Here is a 20,848-nt window from a genome sequence, read left to right on the forward strand (position 1 = left end):
TTTCATGTTGAGGAAATTCCTTTCTGTTCCTAGTATTTGGGTATTTTTTAATCAATAAAGTGTTTGTATTCTGTCCAGTGTTTTTCTACATCTTTTGAGGCAATCTTATGTTTTTCTCCAATCTATTAATATTAATTCTATTAACTGATTTTTCAGGTGTAAAACCAATCTTGCATTCCTGGGATATGTGCCAGTCGACAATAGTATGTATTTTTCTTTATGTTGTTGGATTTTATTTGCTAGTATTTCACTGAGGAATTTTGAATCTATTCTCATAAGGTATATTGGTCTGTAGTTTTCTTCTGTTATATCTTTATCTGGTTTTGGTATTGGGGTGATACTAGCCTCACAGAATGTGTTGGAAAGTGTTTTCTCCCCTTTTGTGTGGAAAAGATTGTGTAAAATCAGTGTTAATTCTTGTTTAAATGTCCTCCAGTATAAAAAAACATCAGGGGGGCTCCCCTGGTGGCGCAGTTGTTGGGAGTCCGCCTGCCGATGCAGGGGACACGGGTTCGTGCCCCGTTCCGGGAGGATCCCACGTGCCGCAGCGGCGGGAGGGGCCGCAGCAGTGAGAGGCCCGCGTACTGAAAAAAAAAAAAAAACTAAAACCATCAGGGACTGGAGATGCTTTTTTCAGGAGCTGTTTAATCATTAATTTAGTTGATGGTTATAGTTCAGTAAACATTCATGTTGTCTGTTGGATCTTGGTTGAATTTTGGTAGTTTGTATATTCAAGGAACTGTTCCATTTCTTCTAATTTTTAAAACTTAAGACTGTCAAGTTGTTCACAGTATGTCATTATCACCCTTTTAATGGCCAGCTACCTATAGTGGTAGGCCCTGTTTCATTCCGATACTGATGATTTCTGTATTTTCTTTTAAAATTTGTTGTCAGTCTTGCTGAAGATTTATCAGTTTTTATTGATTTTTTTTCAAAGAAACAACTTGTTGATTCACTGATTTTTCTCTATTTCATTGATTTCTTTGCATATCTTTATTATTTTCTTCTTCTTGCTTTGGGTTCATTTTTATCTTTTTTTTCTAGCTTCTCAAGATAGGGACTTTGATTACTGATTGCAGATCTTTTGTCTTTTTGAATGTAAGTTTTTAGTTTAACAAATCCACCGTCATCACTGCTTAAGCTGCATTCCACGTATTCTGATATGTTGTATTTTTACTTTCATTCCATTTTATGTCTTTCCATTTCCTTTCAAACTTCCGTTTTTTACCCTTGAATTATGGAAAATGTGTTGTTTAATTGCCGATGTTTAGAGGTGTACCTGTTCGTTCTGTTATAGATTTTTAGTTTGATTTCATTATAGTCAGAGAAGATTCTATGTGATTTCAATTATTCTAAATTCGTTGAGGTTTCTTTTATAATACAAGATATTTTCTCTCTTGGTGAATGTTCCAAGTGCACTTAAAAGTAATGTGTATCTGCCTTTGTTCAGTGAAGTAAATATGTCAGATGGTCTTGCTTGCTGGTGCTATTCATATCTTCCATATTTTCATGGATTTTCTGTATAATAATTCTAAAAGTTGCTGATGAGAGGGTACTGAAGCCTTCAGTGAGAGTTGCAGATTTGTCTATTTCTCCTTTTAGCTGTATCTGTTTTGATTCAGGTATTTTTAGGCTCTGTTGTTTGACATATATACATTTAGGATCATATATGTTCCTCATGGATTAAAGTCTACTTTAACTGATATGAATATAGTGACTCCTGCTTTTTAAAAAGTTGAGATATACTTGAAATATATCATTATATTAGTTTCAGGTATACATCAAAATGATTTGATATTTGTATATATTACAAAATGATCATTACATTAAATCTAGTTAATATATATCATTACACATATTTATACCTTTTTTCTTGTGATGAGAACTTCTAACATCTGCTGTCTTAGAAACTTTCAAATGTACAATACGGTATTGTTAGCATTAGTCACCATATTGTGTATTACATCTCAGGGCTTACATTATAACTGGAAGTAGGTGCCTTTTGACCACCTTCACCTATTTTGCCCATCCCCACCCCCCGCCTTTGGCAACCACCAATCTGTTCTCTGTACTTATGAGTTGGCTTTTTTGTTTTATTTTGTTTTTTAGATTCCATGTATAAATGAGATCATACAATGTTTGTCTTTCTCTGTCTGACATTTCATTTAGCATTGTGCCCTCAAGGTCTATCCACTGTGGCAGATGGCAAGATTTTCTTCTTTTTGATGCCTCAATTAGATCGATAGATAGATAGATAGAAAAATAGATAGATACAGATAGATAGATATAGATAGATAGGTACAGATAGATATAGACAGAGATAGAGAAAGATAGAGAAAGACAGATAGAGATAGATATATAGGTAGATAGAGATAGATGGATAGAGATAGACAGACAGATAGATAGATAGATATAGACAGATAGATATAGAGGTAGATAGAGATACAGATAGTTAAGGAAAATGTGATATTATATATGTAAATCACATTTTCCTTATCAATTTATCCATTGATGGGCACTGAGATTACTTACATATCTTGGCTACTGTAAATAATGCTTCAGTGGACACAGAGGTACATATATCTTTTCAGATTAGTATTTATGTTTCCTTTGGATCAATACCCAGAAGTGGAATTGCTGGGTCATATGGTAGTTCTTATTTTTAATTTTTTGAGGAATGTCCGTGCTGTTTTCCATAGGGGCTGCACCAATTTACATTTCTACAGCAGTGCAAAAGGTTTCACTTTTCTCCATGTCCTTACCGACATTTATTTGTTGTCTTTTGATAACAGCCATTCTAACGTGTGTGAGATGATCTCTCATTGTGGTTTTGATTTTCATTTCCCTGATGATTAGTGACATTGAGCACCTTTTCATGTGCCTATTTACCATTTTTGCATCTTCTTTTTTTTAAGATTTATTTATTATTAATTAATTAATTTAATTTCTTTTTGGCTGCATCAGGTCTTAGTTGCTGCACACAGGATCTTCCCTGAGGCACGCAGGATCTTTCCTCACGGTGTGCAGGCTCTTCATTGTGGTGCACGGGTTTTTCTCTACTTGTGGCATGTGGGTTTTCTCTTCTCTCCTTGTGGCGCATGGGCTGCAGGGCACGTGGGCTCTGTACTTTGCAGCACACGGACTCTAGTTGAGGCATGCAAGCTCAAAAGTTGTGGTACGTGGGCTTAGTTGCCCCAGAGCATGTGGGATATTAGTACCATGACCCTGCATTGTAAGGCGGATTCTTCACCACTGGGCCACCAGGGAAGTCCCATCTTTGTGTCTTCTTTGGAAAAGGGTTTATTCAGATCCTCTGCCCATTTTTCAATCAAGATTGATTTTTTGCTATCAAGTTGTATGAGTTCTTTATATATTTTGGCTATTAATACCTTATCAGTTACATGATTTAAAAATAGTTTCTCCCATTCTGTATGTTGCATTTTCATTTTGTAGATGGTTTCCTTTGCTGTGAAGAAACTTTCTAGTTTGATGTAGTCCCGCTTGTTTATCTTTTGTTGCCTTTGCTTTTGGTGTCAAATCCAAAAAATCATTGCCAAGACTGATGTTAGGAAATTTACTGCCTGTGTTTTCTTCTATGAGTTTTATGATTTCAGGTCTTATATTCAAGACTTTAATCCAATTTGAGTTACTGTTTGTGTATGGTATAAGACAGTAATGCTGTTTCATTCTTTTGCACATGGCTGTCCAGTTTTTCCAACACCATTTATTGAAGAGAGTGTCCTTTCTCTATTGTATAACCTTGGCTTCTTTGTCATAAATTAATTGACAATGTTTGCTTGGATTTATTTCTGGGCTCTATATTCTATTCCATTGATATATGTCTGTTTTATGCCAATACTCTTTTGCTTACTAGAGCTTTGTAATGTAGTTTGAAATTGGGGAACCTGATGCCTCCAGCTTTGTTCTCTGTTCTCAAGATTGCTTTGGCTATTAAAGGTCTTTTGTGGTTCCATACAATTTTAGGATCGTTTGTTCTATTTCTGTGAAAAAATGCCCTTGAGATTTTTATAGGGATTGCATTGAACCTGTAGATTGCTTTCATTTGTATGGACATTTTAACAGTATTAATTCTTACAATCCATGAGCAGAGAGTATCTTTCCATTGATGTGTTTCATCTTTAACTTCTTTCATCAGTGTCTCATAGTTTTCAGTGTACAGGTATTTCTCTCACCTCCTTAGTTAAGTGCATCTTCTTGATGCACTTGTAAATAGGATTGCTTTCTTAACTTTTCTTTCTGACTGTTATTAGTGTGTACAGTTTTGTATATTGCTTTTTGTATCCTGCAACTTTACTGAACTCGTTTATTAGTTCTAACAATTATAACAGTTTTTCAGTAAGTTTTTAGGGTATTTTCTGTATTCAATCATGTTATCTGCAAATAGTGACAGTTTAATTCTCCCTTGCTGATTCTGATGCCTTTCATTTCTTTTTTTCTTGCCTAATTACTCTAGCTAGGACTTCAAGTACTATGTTGAATAAAATTGGCAAGAGTGGGCATCCTGCCTTGTTCCTGATCTTAGAGGAAAAGATTTTAGGTTTTCTTCATTGAGTATGATGACAGCTGTGGGATTGTCACATATGACCTTTATTATGTTGAGATATGTTCCCTCTCTACCCATTTTGTTGAGAGATTTTTCATAAGTGAATGTTGTGAGCACTTTTTCTGCATCTATTGAGATGATCATATGATTTTTATCCTTCATTTTATTAATGTGGTGTATCACATTGATTGGTTTGCAGATGGTGAACCAGTTATGCATTCCTGAAATAAATCCCACTTTATCATGGTGTATGATCCTTTTAATGTATTATTGAATTCAGTCAACTAATATTTTGTTAAAGATTTTTGCATCCATGCTCAACGAGTATATCAGCATATAATTTTCTTATCTTCTGCTGGCCGTGACTGGTTTTGCTATCAAGGTAATGCTGGCCTCGTATAAAATGAGTTTGAAAGTGTTCCTTTTTCTTCAATTTTTGGGAAGAGTTTGAGAAGGATTGGTATTAATTCTCCTTTAAATGTTTGGCAGAATTCATCAGTGAAGCCATCTGGTCCTGAACTTTTGCTTCTTGGGAAGTTTTTGATTACTGATTTAATCTTGATACTAATCAGTCTGTTTAGAGTTTCTATTTTTTCATGATTCAGTTTTGGTAGGTTGCATGTTTCCAGAAATTCACCCATTTATTTTAGGTTGTCTAACTGTCATCTTGTCTTTAATGTTAGGAGACTCTGGATGCTATTTAAGTCTTCTATCTTAGCAGGCAGTCATCCTTTGTATGTTTAGCATACAGACCTCCATCTACTTTTGTGGGCTGCAATTCAAATGCCAATTTAACTTCCAGAGCCCTTGCAGTACCATTTTGGTCTGCTTGGTTTATCTGGTAGAGCTGAGGCTCCCATTATTCCCTGCTTTTGCTGCCTGAGGAGGGTAGAGGAGTATCTGCAGCCAGGTTGGCCAGTGCCTTTAGATGCAGAAAGGGAGTCTAAGGCTCTGCCAGAACATAGGCACTGACTATGGTGGGGACCCCCTGACCGCAGTATGTGGGTGACGGCATACTCCTTGGTTGAGGAATTCTTCTCTGGTTGATTCCCCTTAGCTTTGCCCTCTGGCTACCAGTGCCCCTGGTTAGGGGAGTCTTGGACCCAGGGGGACAAAGAAGCTTCCTAGGTCATGTGCCCGTTGTGCTAGCATTCCTTTTGCCAGTGCCCCTCAGCCACCCAGTGCCTCTGTTTTGGGGAGGGGAGTCTCAGGTCTAGCAGGGAAGGAAAGCACTTCACCTGTCCACTTATTGTCAGTGAGGCTCCATAGCGATCCCCCTGGCAGGTGCTGCTGGGCTTGCCTGGTGTTGTCAGCAGTCATCCTGTTCAACTAGGGAGAAGGAGTATAACTGGCTACCACTAAATGCTGAACCTAAATCACCTTCTTACCAAGGGTGAGGGAGTCAGACACCCCACTACTATGTAGTTCCTCCAGTACTGGGATCTTTAACAGTTTACTTTCCTCTCTCCACCTTTCCGGTTTCTCTTTTGTTTTCTTTTGCATTGCTTTCTCTTGCATTGGTTCTGGGGTTTGCAGTTGTACTTAGCAAAGAAGAGCAGGGATAAATGAGGTTATAAGTCATCTTGTCCAGACCAAACATCCTCTCTTACAGTTTGAAACCTTGTAAAAAATATGAAAGTTAAATTATTAGAGTTGATACATTTTAAAACTTTAAGAGAAACATTGGAGGATTTGTTAAAATGTAATGAACCAGTTATTGAAATTTACACTGACATTCAGCGGGTAATACAATTTTTTCTTTAATACAGCGACAATGTCTTCATTCTATTTTTATATCTAAACTTCCAGATCTGGCAAAAGAAGAACCAATCTAAAACATTTCATCACACTACTCATACAAACAAAGGTGCTTTGATAATTCATGGTACCTCACACTTTTTTGTTTGATTAACAAATTTATGTAAGACAGTAATGACATTGGCCATGGTTTAGGAAAGCCTTTCCTAAGAGTTTCTTCCTTAGGTAATATTTAATGTAGAGGTCTCTGAAAAGTCTTACTTTACTTAATGGAGTATAAATATGGGAATAAACAACTTTGTTCAGACACCCAGAAATTGAAAGAATATAGGGAAGACAGAGACTACGTTGAGTTGCAAATTATTAGAATGCTATTTACCTAATGTACTTCCAATCATCAATGGAATAATGTGAAATTTCTTTCATTAAATTAAAATAAGAAAAAATAAATATATATACTCAAAATTTCTGTCTACACTAAAGAATTATTCATAGTCCCTTGTCAATTTAGCACTGATTTGTCTGGTTTAAACAACACTCATCCTAAGATAGATGATAAATGTTTCTTCCAAACACACACACACACACATTATATAATCAAATGTATAAAATGTAACTCAAAATATAGTTTAATCGCAAAAGGAACCTATAAAATATCTTAAGATTAAAGTAAATGATGGAGGGACCCAAGAACACATGCAGAACAGAGAAGGCGGTCTGAAGATGTAAGCCCTCTCTCCTTTAGTTAGCATCCATGTCCAGTTTAAGGATATCCTGTTTAAAACCCCTAACTGAGCAGTTCACGCAAATATCTCTAAAATCAAAATCCCTTTTAATAAATGAACAAAATTCATTGTAGAAGACGTTGTTGGGTATGTTTAAATTGAGTTTAGGTATTTTTTAATAGATCTTTATTGGAGTATAATTGCGCCACAATACTGTGTTAGTTTCTGTTGCACAACAAAGTGAATCAGCCATATGCATACATATATCCCCATATCCCCTCCCTCTTGAGCCTCCCTCCCATCCTCCCTATCCCACCTCTCTAGGTCATCGCAAAGCACCAAGCTGATCTCCCTGTGCTATGCAGCTGCTTCCCACTAGCTAACTATTTTACATTCGGTAGGGTATATGTGTCCATCCTACTCTCACTTCGCCCTCCCCTCCATGTCCTCAAGTCCATTCTCTATGTCTGCTTCTTTATTCCTGCCTTGCCACAAGGTTCATCAGTAGCATTTTTTTTTTTTTAGATTCCATATACATGCGTTAGCATACGGTGTTTGTTTTTCTCTTTCTGACTTGCTTCACTCTGTATGACAGACTCTAGGTCCATCCACCTCACTACAAATAACTCAATATCCTTTCTTTTTATGGCTGAGTAATATTCCATTGTGTATATGTGCCACATCTTAACAGATGGAGAAATAGACCATGTTCTTAGATTGGAAGAATAAATATTGTGAAAATGGCTGTACTACCCAAAACAATCTACAGATTCAATGCAATCCCTATCAAACTGCCAATGGCATTCTTCACAGAATTAGAACAAAAAATTTTATAATTCATATGGAAACACAAAAGACCCCGAATAACCAAAGCAATCATGAGAAAGAAAAACAGAGTTGGAGGAATCAGGCTCCCTGACTTCAAACTATACCACAAAGCTACAGTAATCAAGACAGTATGGTACTGGCACAAAAACAGAAATATAGATCAATGGAACAGGATAGAAAGCCCAGAGATAAACCCACACACCTATGGGCACCCAATTTACGACAAAGGAGGCAAGAACATACAATGGAGAAAAGACAGCCTCTTCAATAAGTGGTGCTGGGAAAACTGGACAGCTACATGTAAAAGAATGAAATTAGAACACTCCTTAGATATTATATTTTGTTGGTTTGCTCTGTCTCAAATAAGGGGAAATTGGTTTACTCCTTAATACTTGCAACAATTTACATCACAGGTGTTCTGACTTCAGTCACATGACTCGTTAGGAGATAATTAATTCTGCTTTCCATCTAAACTATGATTTATTCACCTAAAGAATATATACTATTTGGGTGTAGGAGGGAAGAAATTTTAAAAATTCCAGACTACAAATCTTAGTGCTGGGTTCAAAAGAGAGTTTGTTCTGTGGTTACATGATATATTTTCATGGATTGATTTATAACATGCGTTCTGTCTTTTATACTGCCCTTTACAAAATGATTCTGGGACTTCATTGTGTACATTAATTTTTAGCACACCATTCCCTACCCCTCACGCAACACTGACTGTTGAGCTTTATTGAGCAATACTTTACTTATGGCAGATTTCGTCTAAATACCCAACTCAGTGATTTTAATACATTGATTGAGTTGTGCGATCATCACTGCCATTCAGTTTAAGAATATTTTTACTCCCCTAACAGTTCCCTTGTGCAAATTTGCAGTCAATCCCTGCTCCTACCCCTGCCCAAGGCAATTGTTGATCTGATTTTTGGCTCAATAGACGTGTCTTTTCTGGTCATTTCATATCAGTGCAATCCTGTAACCTTCCTGGATTCTTTCACTTAGTGTAATGCTCTTGAGGTTCATCCACATCATGGCACGTATTAGTATTTTGTTCTTTTCTATTGTTGAATAGTATTCCATTGTAGGGAGAACACATTTATCAGTTCACAAACTGATGGGTGTTTGGATTGTTTCTGGGTTTTGGTTACTCTAAATAATGTTACTGGGAACACTTGCTTACAAATCTTTATGTAGACATGTCTTTATTTCATGTGGTAGATATCCTGAAATGGAGTTACTGGTTTGTATGTTAGTTTATTCTTAAGAAACTGCCAAATTGATTTACAAAGTTACTCATTTTACATTATCATCAGGAATATATGAGGGTTGCAGGTTCTCTGTATCCTTACCAATACTTGGTACTGAATCTTCTTATCATTGATAGTAATGAAATATTATTGTACTTATTATAGTGGATGTGTGGTACATCTCATTGTTTTAATTTGCATTTCCCTGAAGACTAAAGATGCTGAGCATCCTTTCACATATGTTAGCCCTTCATACACTGGTGAAATGTCTATTCAAATATTTTGCCTGCTTTATAAATGGCAAAATTCAAATTTAATTTTACTATTATTGGCGTGTAAGAGTTTTTAATGTTATTATTGATTTGTTATTGACATTTTATTATTGACTTGCTAGAGTTCTTTATATATTCTGGAATAAGATTTTTGCATTAAAATTTTAAAGAGAATTTTATTTCTGTGAAAGCAATTAATTTTCATCAAATTAAATGGATGAAATTTCCTATTCTTGTTATTGTTCAGTGCTAAACTTTGAAGATTAGGTAACAAAACAAATTGTGAAAGAAAGTATTATTTATATACCTTCAGGATTGGCCAGTAACAACCTAGTATGTCTTTTTAAGAATTATAACTAGTGTTGCAAATATAATTTGATTCAATTTTCATTTTTTTTCTGTTTTTGCTGAAAATACTAATTCAGCTATGAATTTCAAAGACATTTTAAACGTTGATCTATGGCTCTGGAGTGCTCAAAATTCTTCTTTTATTTTCCTAATTTTGTAGTTCAATCTCAGTATGCTCTTTATGGGAACACCACATTTCATCCTACTTAGGTTTTAAGTTGAACACAATCATGCTTACAGTCAGCTTCTCTAGAATGCTGGCAGAAGATGATAACTTTTAGATGGAACTCAAGCCTGAATTTTTCATTCCCAGTACTTTAATAGAAATTCATAAAAGCAAGTCTCAATTTTCCTTCTAAAATAGTGCTCCTCCCTTTCTTCCTTCAGTACATGATTCTTACTACCTCATTTACTTCCAGAAGATTCTGAGTTTCTCAGTTAATACTAATTATAACCTTAAACTTAGGATACAAAAAGTACCTATATGAAGTTGGGTAAAAGTCACTGCATATGAAAATAAGTCATATTGCCTATCTCCATATAAGGAATGAGGCTCTGTCTGTTTTGTAGAGTAGCTTCCTCACCTATTACAGGCGGGCATTCAGCTCTTCCTAAACACCAACTGCTCAGGGCTCAGATATAACAATGTCTCACCTGCAATTCCCCCTCTCACATTATCAGGGAATATTTTCTAAAAGTAGAGCCTCTCCTGCATTGTTGATTTCTTTAGCTCTCAGATTAGTTTTATTATGCAATAATATTCTGATGTTTTTCCTCCTCAAAACAATTTTTTCCCCCAATATTAACCCCTTATCAGGGTTAATACCTGATTTGCAAATATTTTCTCCCATCTGGTAGGTTGGTTTGTTTCATTTTGTTGATGGTTTCCTTTGCTATGCAGAAGATTTTTAGTTTGGTGTAATCCCATTTGTTTGTTTTTTAATTTTGTTGCTTGTGCTTTAAGTGTCATATTCAAAAATTCATTTCCAAGACACATGTTAAGGAACTTTCCCCTAGGTTTTATTCTAGGAGTTTTATGATTTCAGGTCTTACATTTAAAAAGTCTTTAATCCGGGCTTCCCTGGTGGTGCAGTGGTTGAGAGTCTGCCTGCTGATGCAGGGGACACGGGTTTGTGCCCCGGTCCGGGAGGATCTCACATGCTGCGGAGCGGCTGGGCCCGTGAGCCATGGCCGCTGAGCCTGCACGTCCGGAGCCTGTGCTCCACAATGGAAAAAGTCTTTAATCCATTTTAAGTTAATTTTTGTGACTGGTGTAAGACTCTCATCTAGTTTCATTCATTTGCACGAGAATATCCAATTTGCCTCACCATCTATTTAAGAGACTATCTTTTCTCCATTGAGTATTCTTGGCTCCCTTGTCAAATATTAGCTGGCTGTATATGCATGGATTTATTTCTGGGCTCTTGATTCTGTTCCATTGGTATATGTGTCTTTTTTCTGCCACTACCATACTGTTTTGATTACTATAGCTTTCATAATATGTCTTTAAATTAGGAAGTGGCATGCTTCCAGCTTTGCTCTTGTTTGTTGGGGTTGCTTTGGCTAATTGGAGTCTTTTTGGTTTCATAAGAACTTTAGGATTTTTTGTTTTCTTTTTCTGTAAAGAATGCCATTGGAATTTTGATAGGAATTGCATTGTATCTATAGATAGCTTTGAGTAGTCTGGGTATTTTAACAATATTAATTCTTACAATCTACAAACATGAGATATCTTTTATCAGTGTCTTACAGTTTTCAGTGGACATATTTTTCACCTCCTTGGTTAAATGTATTCCTAATTATTTTATTGTTTTTGATGCTATTATAAATGGGGTCTTCTTTCAGATACTTCAGAGAATTCATTGTTAGTGTATAAAATACTGCTGATATTTGTATGTTGATTTTTGTATCCTGCAACTTTACTGGATTTGTTGATTTGATATAATACTTTTTGGTAGAATCTCTAGGATTTTCTGCATAGAGAATCATGTCAAATAGAGACAGTCATTGCAAATAGAGACAGTTTTACTTCTTCCTTCTAATTCTGATGACTTTTACTTATTCATCTTGCCTGGTTGTTCAGGCTACGACTTCCAGTAGTAGAAGCACCTGACAGTTGGCTTTCTTTTTATTACAATGCAAATACCTGACATTAAGCCTTTGGCTGCAGCATCCACTCAAGGGCAGCTATCTGGAAGAAACATATTGCCAGGCACATGACTTAATAAAGAGCTAGGCCATCCCACTCTGAAGTTTCTTTTCTTTTACAGATCTCTTGTGGACTTAGATAACTGACTGTCTAGCCAGTTGTTTTTCCCTTCCTGTGCTTTAATTTCCACTCTTCTGTTTCAAGTTCACCAATAAAGAGTGAGCCTGTGAAACCCTAGCCCCTACCACTACACACACACACACACCGATAAAAGCAGAACTCTGGGTCTACACTCTGTACTCTGTCTATCTGTGACCTCGCTCTGTGGCCCCAGGTGTGCCAGTGCCACATACCCTTCAGGAGTCATAAGTAATAAACCTTGTCTGATGTTAAAGTTCCCTGATGCTTGTTGCTGAGGTGCACCTTGTAATCATAATAAGAACAAAGGCCGGTCCAGACACAACATTGGCTCTGAAAGGGGACCTGTATGTGGATCGCACTGTAGGCCTGGGTGAGTGACCCCTGGCATTTCTAGCCAATAGCATTACTATTGATAGGCTGAGACCAGCACAAAACACATTTCTATTCTATGAATATGAGTGGTGAGAGTGGGCACCCTCGTCTTGTTCCTGATCTTAGAGAAGCTTTCAACATTTCATTATTGAGTATAATGTTAGCTGTGGGCTTGTCTTATATGGCCTTTATGTTGACGTACTGTCCTTCTACACCTAATTTGTTGAGAGCTATTATCATAAATGGATATTTAATATTGTCAAATACTTTTTCTGCATCTATTGAGATGATAACATGAATTGTATTATTATTCTATTAATGTGATTTATCATATCTATTATTTTACAGATGTTGAAACATCCTTATATCCCAGGGATAAAATCCTACTTAATCATGGTGTATGGGTCTTTTAATGTGCTGCTGAATTGGTCTGCTAGGATTTAAGAATTTTTACATCCATATTTATCAAGGATATTGGCTTGTAGTTTTCTTTTCTTGTAGTGTCCGTATCTGGCTTTGGTATTAGGGCAATGATGGCCTTATAAAATGAGTTTAGGAGTGTTTACCCTGCTTCATTGTTTTAAAAAGAGTTTGATAAGGATTGGTATTAATTCTGTAAATGTTTGGTAGAATTCACCAGTGAAGCCATCTCGTCCTGGGATTTTCTGTGTTGGGAGGTTTTTGATTACTGATTCAATCTCCTTACTAACAATTGTTCAAATTTTCTATTTCTTCATGATTCCATCTTCATATGTTGTATGTTTCTGGAAATTTATCCATTTATTCTAGGTTGTCCAGTTTGTTGACATATAGTTTTTCATAGTAGTCTCTTTTGATCATAGTAGTCTCCTATGGTATCAATTGCAGTGTCTCCTGTTTCATTTAAAATTTTATTGATTTGTGTCCTTTTTTTTTTTTCGGTTAGGCTAGGTACATGTTTGTCAATTTTGTTTATCTTTTAAAGACCAACTTTTAGTTTTGTAACACTTTCTATCGTTTTTCTGTTCTCTATTCCATTTATTTCTACTTTAATCTTTATTATTTCCTTCCTTATGCTGACTTTGGTCTATCATGTTGCTCAAATCTGTTGTTTTCTTATTGAAACTCAGGATGATCTCTCCATGTTGAGAGTTCAGTATCAAAGTCCCTAAGTATAATGGTATTTCTGTTTATATTTCTGTTTAGTTCTATTTTTATTTGCTTTATATATTTAGGTGCTCCTATGTTGGGTGGATAAATACTTAAAATTATTATATCTTCTTGACAGATTGACCCCTTTATTATTTTATAATGACTTTCTTTGTCTCTTTTGACCATTTTTAGTTGAAAGTCTATTTTGCCTAAGAACAACTGCCCCTGCTTTCTTTTGGTTGCCATTTGCTTCACATACATTTTCCCCTCCCTTCACTCATCTATGTGTGCTCTTAAAGCTAGTGTGAGTCTCTTATAGGCAGCATATCTTTGGATTTTGCTTTTATTTCCATGCAGCCATTATGTCTTTTCATTGGATAATTTATTTACATTAGAGTAACTGCTGATAGAAAAGAACTTACTATTGCCGTAGTTTATTGTTTTTGACTGTTTTCTGGTTCCCTGATTTCTTGCTTTTTTACCTTACTGTCTTCTTTTGGGATTTGAGGACTTTTTGTAGGGGTATGGTTTGATCCTTTATCATAATCTTTTGTGTAACTACTACAGGTTTTTCCTTTGTGGTTACCATGAGGCTTACATGAAGTACCTTATATTTATAATATTCTATTTTAACCTGGCAACTGCTTAACTTTGATAGCATTAAAACTTTACACTTTTACTTCCTCTACTCATATTTTAAGTTTTTCATGTTACAATTTACATATTTTTATATTGTGTATTCAATAACAGATTATTTCAGTTGTGGTTATTTTATAAAATGTTTGCTTTTTAACTTTGAAACTAGAGTTGTGAGTCACACACCACCATTAATTACAGTATTAGAGAATCTGATTTTGACTGTGTATTTACCCTTACCAGTGAGTTTTACACCGACATTCATATGTTTTTATGAGGTCTATTCATATCATTTTATTTCTGCTTGAAAAACTTTTAGCATTTTTTGTAAGACAGGTCTAGTGGTGAAAAACTACCTCAGCTTTTGTTTGTTTAGGAAAGTCTTTATCTCTCCTTTATTTCTGAAGAACAGCTCTCCAGGTATAGAATTCTTGGTTGATAATTTTATTCTTTCAATAGTTTGAATATACCATCCCATTCTTTATTGGCCTGAAAACTTTCTGTTGAAAAATCTGCCTATAGTCTTATGAGGGTTCCTTTATGTATGACATGTCACTTGTCCCTTGCTACTTTCAAAATTCTCACTTTGTCTTTTTGACAATTTAATTATAATACATCTTGGTCTAGTCTTTTCTGGGTTCAATTTATTTGGAGTTCTTTGGGCCTCATGAATCTGGATGCCTATTTTTCTCTCCAGATTTGGAAAGTTTTCTACCATTGTTGTTTTACATATACTAAAATCTGCTGTCCCATAAGTTTCATAGGCTTTTTTTTCCTCTCTAACTCTGATTGGATAATTTCAAATGACTTATCTTCTAGTTCATTTATTCTTTCTTTTGTTTGGTTGAGCCTGCTATTGAACTCTCTACTGGATTATTCTGTACAGTCATTGTAATCTTCAGGTATAAGATTTATTTTTGTTTTGATGGCTTCTGTTTCTTTGTTGAACTGCTTGTTTTGTCCATGCATCGTTTTCTTTCATTTAGTTGTCTGTGTGCCCCTCTAGCTCATTAAACTTCTGTAAAAACATTATTCTGAGTTCTCTGTCAGACAGTTCATCAATCATTCTTTCTTTAGGGTCAGTTATTGGTGCATTTTTTAGTCTCTTTTGGTGGTATCGTGTTAACCTGATTTTTTTGTGATCCTTGATCCCTTACATTGGTTTCTGTGCATTTGAGTAAGCAGTCTCCTCTTCCAGACTTTATAGGTTTGCTTTGGCAGAGAGAGTACTTTACCAGCAAGCTCAGCTTGTGGTTCTAGATGGGTCAGCTGATAGGATCCTTGGGCAGTTTGGGGTTTGTTATCAAGGTGTATTTTGGGCAATGCCACTGCTCAATCTCTGAGATTGGAGTGGCGGGCGGGGTGTTGCCACTGACTGAGAACTGTTGGACAGGACTGCTGGCTTGGTTTCCTGACCAAGTGCAGATGTAGGATGTGGTCTGCAATTTCCCAGACTTTCTGGTAAGTCTTCCTAAATAGTCAGGACTGGTACTGTACTTAACGGCAGGTGGGGCTATGAATTAGCTTCACTGCCTGGGTGGGGTGGCAGAATAGGTCCCAAGGCCAGCATTGCTCATTGTTTGGGGATCTGAATCTGGCAGACCTGCATACTGAGCTCCCTAGTCAGAAGGGGCGACCAGCTTTACTCTGCAGACGGGTAGAGCCTCTGTTTGGTTCTTGGCTCAAATGCCACTGTAAGCGAGGCTGTAGGATGGGCTATGCAGCTTCCTGGGTGCTCTGAGTAGGTTTGCTATTTAGGCAGGGCTACAAATTAGCTTCCTTGCCTGGGCAGGGCTGAACAAGCTCCAAGACTGGCAAGCCTTGTTATTTAGGAATGTTGAATCAGGCAGAATTGTACACCAAGCTCTCTGGACAGAAATAGCCACTGGCTTGGCTCTGCAGATGGGCAGGGCCACGGGTTGGGCAATCAGCTCAAGTGCTGGTGGGCTATATAGCTTCCTGGGTGTTCTGGCCAGGTTTCTCGGTCAGGTGGGGTGGGTGTGGCACTCTGCATGGGCAGGGCTATGAATTAACTTCCCTGCCCAGGCAAGACAGCAGAACAGGCCCCAAGGCTATAAAGGTTCATTGTTTGGTGCCTTAAATCAGGCAGAACTGAGAACTAAGTTACCTGGCAAGACAGGCCACCATGCTGGCTCTTCCACCAGGCAAAGCCACTGGCCAGGCTCTCAGCTTGAGAGCTGCTGGTCTATGCAGCTTGTCAGGTGCTCTGGCCAGGCTTCCTGGAATGGGGTGGCCAGGAGGATACACTCAGCAGTAGGCTGGGCTATGAATTAGTTTCTCTGCTGGGCAAGGTGGCAGCACAGCCTCCGAGGCCAGAAGACTTAGCATTTGAAGTCGAAAATGAGGCAGAAGTATACACAAAGCTCCCTGGTCAGCCAGAGCCAACGTGTTGGCTCTGCAGATGGGCAGATTCACTGGCTGAGATTTCCACTCAGGTGCCACTGTGAGTAGGAACCCAGTCTGCCAAGATCCAAACTCTGGTTGCTGTAATCCCCTCCCCACATCTCTGTCACAGTCTGATCTCCAGTAGTCAAGCCCTACAGATTTTCCCGCACCATCCCCGTAAGTTGAGACCACACGGGCCTCTTGGGAAGTGACACACAACACACAATGCTGGGGGGCTGAATGTCCACCTTGGGCTTTCTTTTTTAATTCTTAATTGAAGTGACATTGATTTATAACATGTTTCATGTGTACAGCATTATATTTCTACTCCTGTATACCCTACAATGTCCTCACCACCAAAAATGCTTTTTCCATCCATCACCATACAGTTTAGTTATTTTGCCCTCTTCCCTGCCCCTTCCCCTCTGGTCACCACTACTCTGTTCTCTGTATCTATGTGATTTTGTTTGGTTTGGTTTGGTTTGTTCATTTATTTTGTTTTTGTTTGTTTATTAGTTTTTTATATTCTACATAGGAATGAAGTCATGTGGTATTTGTCTTTCTCCATCTGACTTATTTCATTTGCATAATACCCTCAAGGTCCATCCATGTTATCACAAATGGCAAGATTTCACCATTTCTTCTGGCTGAGTAGTAGTCCATTGTACATATATATCACGTCTCTTTTATCCATTCATCTATCGATGCGCCTTAGGTTGATTCCTTACCTTGGCACTTGCAAATAATTCCATGATGAACATGGGTTAATATCCAAAATATATAAAGAACTCATATGACTCAAAAACAAACAACCTGATTAAAAATGGGTGGAGAATCTGAATAGACATTTTCCCAAAGACATACCGAAGACCAACAGGTACATGAAAAGATGCTCAGCGTCACTAATCATCAGAGAATTGCAAATCAAAACCACAGTGAGCTATCACCTCACACCTGTCAGAATGGCTATTGTCAAAAAGGCAACTAATAACAAGTGTTGGGGAGGATGTGAGCTTTATTTTTCCCATTGGGGAAACTGTAGACCCAGAGGTTCTTTTTTGGTGTAGACTGTGCTAGTCTGAAGGAGGAGCAGTGCAGTCAGAATGTAGCCATTTCTCTCAGCCTTAATAAGATTCTTAAGGTCTCTGTGGTCCAGGGAAATTCTTCAGCCTCACCTCTGGGTTCTAGGGTTTCACAGTGGCGTCTTGTCTATGAATGGTTGCTAGCCAGCTGTCTTGTGAGTGAGATTTAAGTCAGGGGCACCCTACGTCACCATCTTGATGATGTTACTCCAGACTTAGATTTTCTCTTGCGGTTTGATGTGAGCCCTCTTCACACCCCTGTTATTGTTAATTATCAATATTATCTTGCAAATCAATCAACACTAGCTTACTATTTATCTTTATCTTAGAACTATACCCTCTTTGGCATCTTCAGAGATCTCTGAAGTTCAAGGCCGCATGATTTGTCCTACAGACTTGCTGACCGTGAATTCTAAGCTTTGTCTCCTGGCCTATACAATTGCCAATTACAAATATCTCAAGTAAATCTAGAGAGCCCCATTCCTTGGAGCATCTATAGGCACCACTCTCAGCCTTTTTTAGGACAATCATCACTGATTTCCCAGAGATTTTCTGGTACCCTCACCAGTGAAGGGAATGTCCTCTGTGCCCTCCATAAAAGGCAGGTTGGTCTCAATAGTAAACCCCTTGCTGTTCACTTACATAATTTGTTTCTGAAAGTTTTAAGTAGTCTCTGACATTACATTTTAACCTCTCAACACTGGCCTTTAAATTTTGGTGTATTCCTGACAAATCCTAGTGATATATCATTTGACTCTCCTAGCTTTATTAATAGGCTTAGTTAGTTATCTTTCTAATTCCATGTCGAACAATTAAAAATTGGAAGTATCATAACTCACTCAACTGTCAAAACTTCTTGACCACAAGTTAATACTGTATACGATCACTGTAAAAGTTTTGGGGTTGAATTCAAAATATAATTGAAACAGTATAATCGATTTTCATGTCCTAAATCTTTTACTGCTAAATGAAAGTTTTTCTCTAAAGTGTATTTTGAATCATGCTAACATAGTTCAAGAGCTTTTTAATAGTTTCCTTTTGAAAAGTATTCTTTAAAAAAACCTTCATGAGAGCTATAAAATGTTTCATTACTCCAGAGTTATATGGCAGGTCTTAAAGTGTAATAATATCATGGTCTCTCTTCCTTCTCCTTGCCTCTGTATCTCCCCAATTCATACCCTAATATGACTCACCACATGTATGGATGAGCTCTGGGATATAAAGGCTGGGAATCTCTGCTGTAAAAATGAGCTGTTTTGGTAAGTGAAGGAGAATCATCTTGGGAGTAAGCTGAATGCTTATTAAAAGGAAGAAAAAATAGAAATGCAAGAGTGTCTGACTTAGTCTAATTCTTGATTATATATGTATATGCTGGTGATGAGGTGCTCTGAGAATGAACAGTGTCTAGGGAGATCTGTGCTACCAAACTCTTAAAGATTTACAACAGAAAGATGTCTCTGTCAAACAAGGTCAAAATTGTTCTATTTGGAGATGAGAATGCTGTGGTCTTAATTTGAATTTTACCTTTTTTCAAGATGAATGGAGAAAATAATTGGAGATAGTTCTTAAAATAAGGTAACATGGAAAACTTTCTGAGAATAATCACATGCAAATTAAATGATTGGGATACATAGTGACAGAAACCATTTGAGTTTCAGCACATGTTCATTTAGATTGTTAGGTCAAATCCCTAACATTTACTCATGCTATGTTAGGTAGATAGATGACTATCAGATAACGTTACTAATATATGCTTCCTATTTTGTTTCATGATTGTGTGTCAGGCATTGTGTTAGGGATTTTAGGGGACACAAAAGAACAATATAAAGGCATGATTGTGAGTTTACTATTGCTTAAAGGAGACGAGTCATGAAATGTCTAAATCCAATGTCTTTTATAAAAATAACTATCCTCTTTGTAAAATTTTATAATTTTTTTCAATAAAGAGATCACCAGAAAATTAAGAAATAAATTATGGGAATATTGGCTTGCTTTATAAGATAATGTTAATAATAATTGTCATTTTCTGAGAGCCACTTGCATAGCAAGAACTGTAACAATGCTTTATGTATATCTCTACATTTCACACAATTTTACACAGAAAGTACTGTTTTTATCTTCATTCCATAGATGAGAATATACTTTTTAGGAATGTTAAGTATATGCCCAAGTATAATAACCAGCTGTTGACTGAGAGCTGTCAGACTTTGTATTAAGAAGGAAAACACTGGCCCCCTGATCAGGAACCCTTCTGAGTTTCAGTGGTTGGATACAATGTAACTTTATTTCTCCTTCATTTAAGGTCCCACATGAATTCACTGTTAGGAGGCAGCTTAGTGCACTTGGTGATTCAGAAACCTAACTCTTCCATTTTATGGCTCTGTCAGCCATGACTGTGGGACCTTAACAATTCCCTCCATTCAGTGGCAGAAGGAAAAAGATAAATGGACGTGTCAAACCCACTTTTTAGAAGTCCTAAACAGAAAATCAGCCACAATTCTTTAAATTTTATTCTATGAATAGATATTATATATGTATTCATAGAATAATAATAATATATTATATAATATACAATATAATAATTATATATAATAATAATAATGTTTGTTATAACGTGGCCACACCCAGCTGTGTTGTGCAGAGGGACCCCAAAATGTAGTCACCTCCAGAAATAACCCCACAGGGTAGCAGGCAGAGTACAATTTTGGGGGGTAGAGAGTCATCTCCATGAGATTGCTAATGTCATGTTAATTTCACATTTCTGTAGGGTCTCCAATAAATAACATGGAAGTGCTATTTTTAGCTTTCTGTTTAACTGTTTTACTTAGTATGAAAATTTTACCCTTACAGATACTTAATTACAATTCATTAATTGCACACTGTGACATGATAGAGAATAGTCTCAGAAGTAACATTTTGATACACTGATCCATTTAACTTCATCATATGTAATAACATTCACAAGACAATTCATGACTCCTCCTACTGAGATATTACTTCCTAACAGCTTTCTGGAATCATACCAATGTCAGCCTCCAGAATTAAAAATAAATACTTTCTCATCCTTTGAATTTGTCCTAGTAGATAAATATTTGGCTTGCCCTTGTGATCAGATGCATCATTTTTCATGATTTCTTTTGATTTTCATTTCTTAAATCATTACAAATTCTATCATATATGACCAAT

This window comes from Lipotes vexillifer, unplaced genomic scaffold, assembly GCF_000442215.2.
Source record: "Lipotes vexillifer unplaced genomic scaffold, Lipotes_vexillifer_v1.1 scaffold668, whole genome shotgun sequence".
In the NCBI taxonomy this organism is placed as follows: Eukaryota; Metazoa; Chordata; class Mammalia; order Artiodactyla; family Lipotidae; genus Lipotes; species Lipotes vexillifer.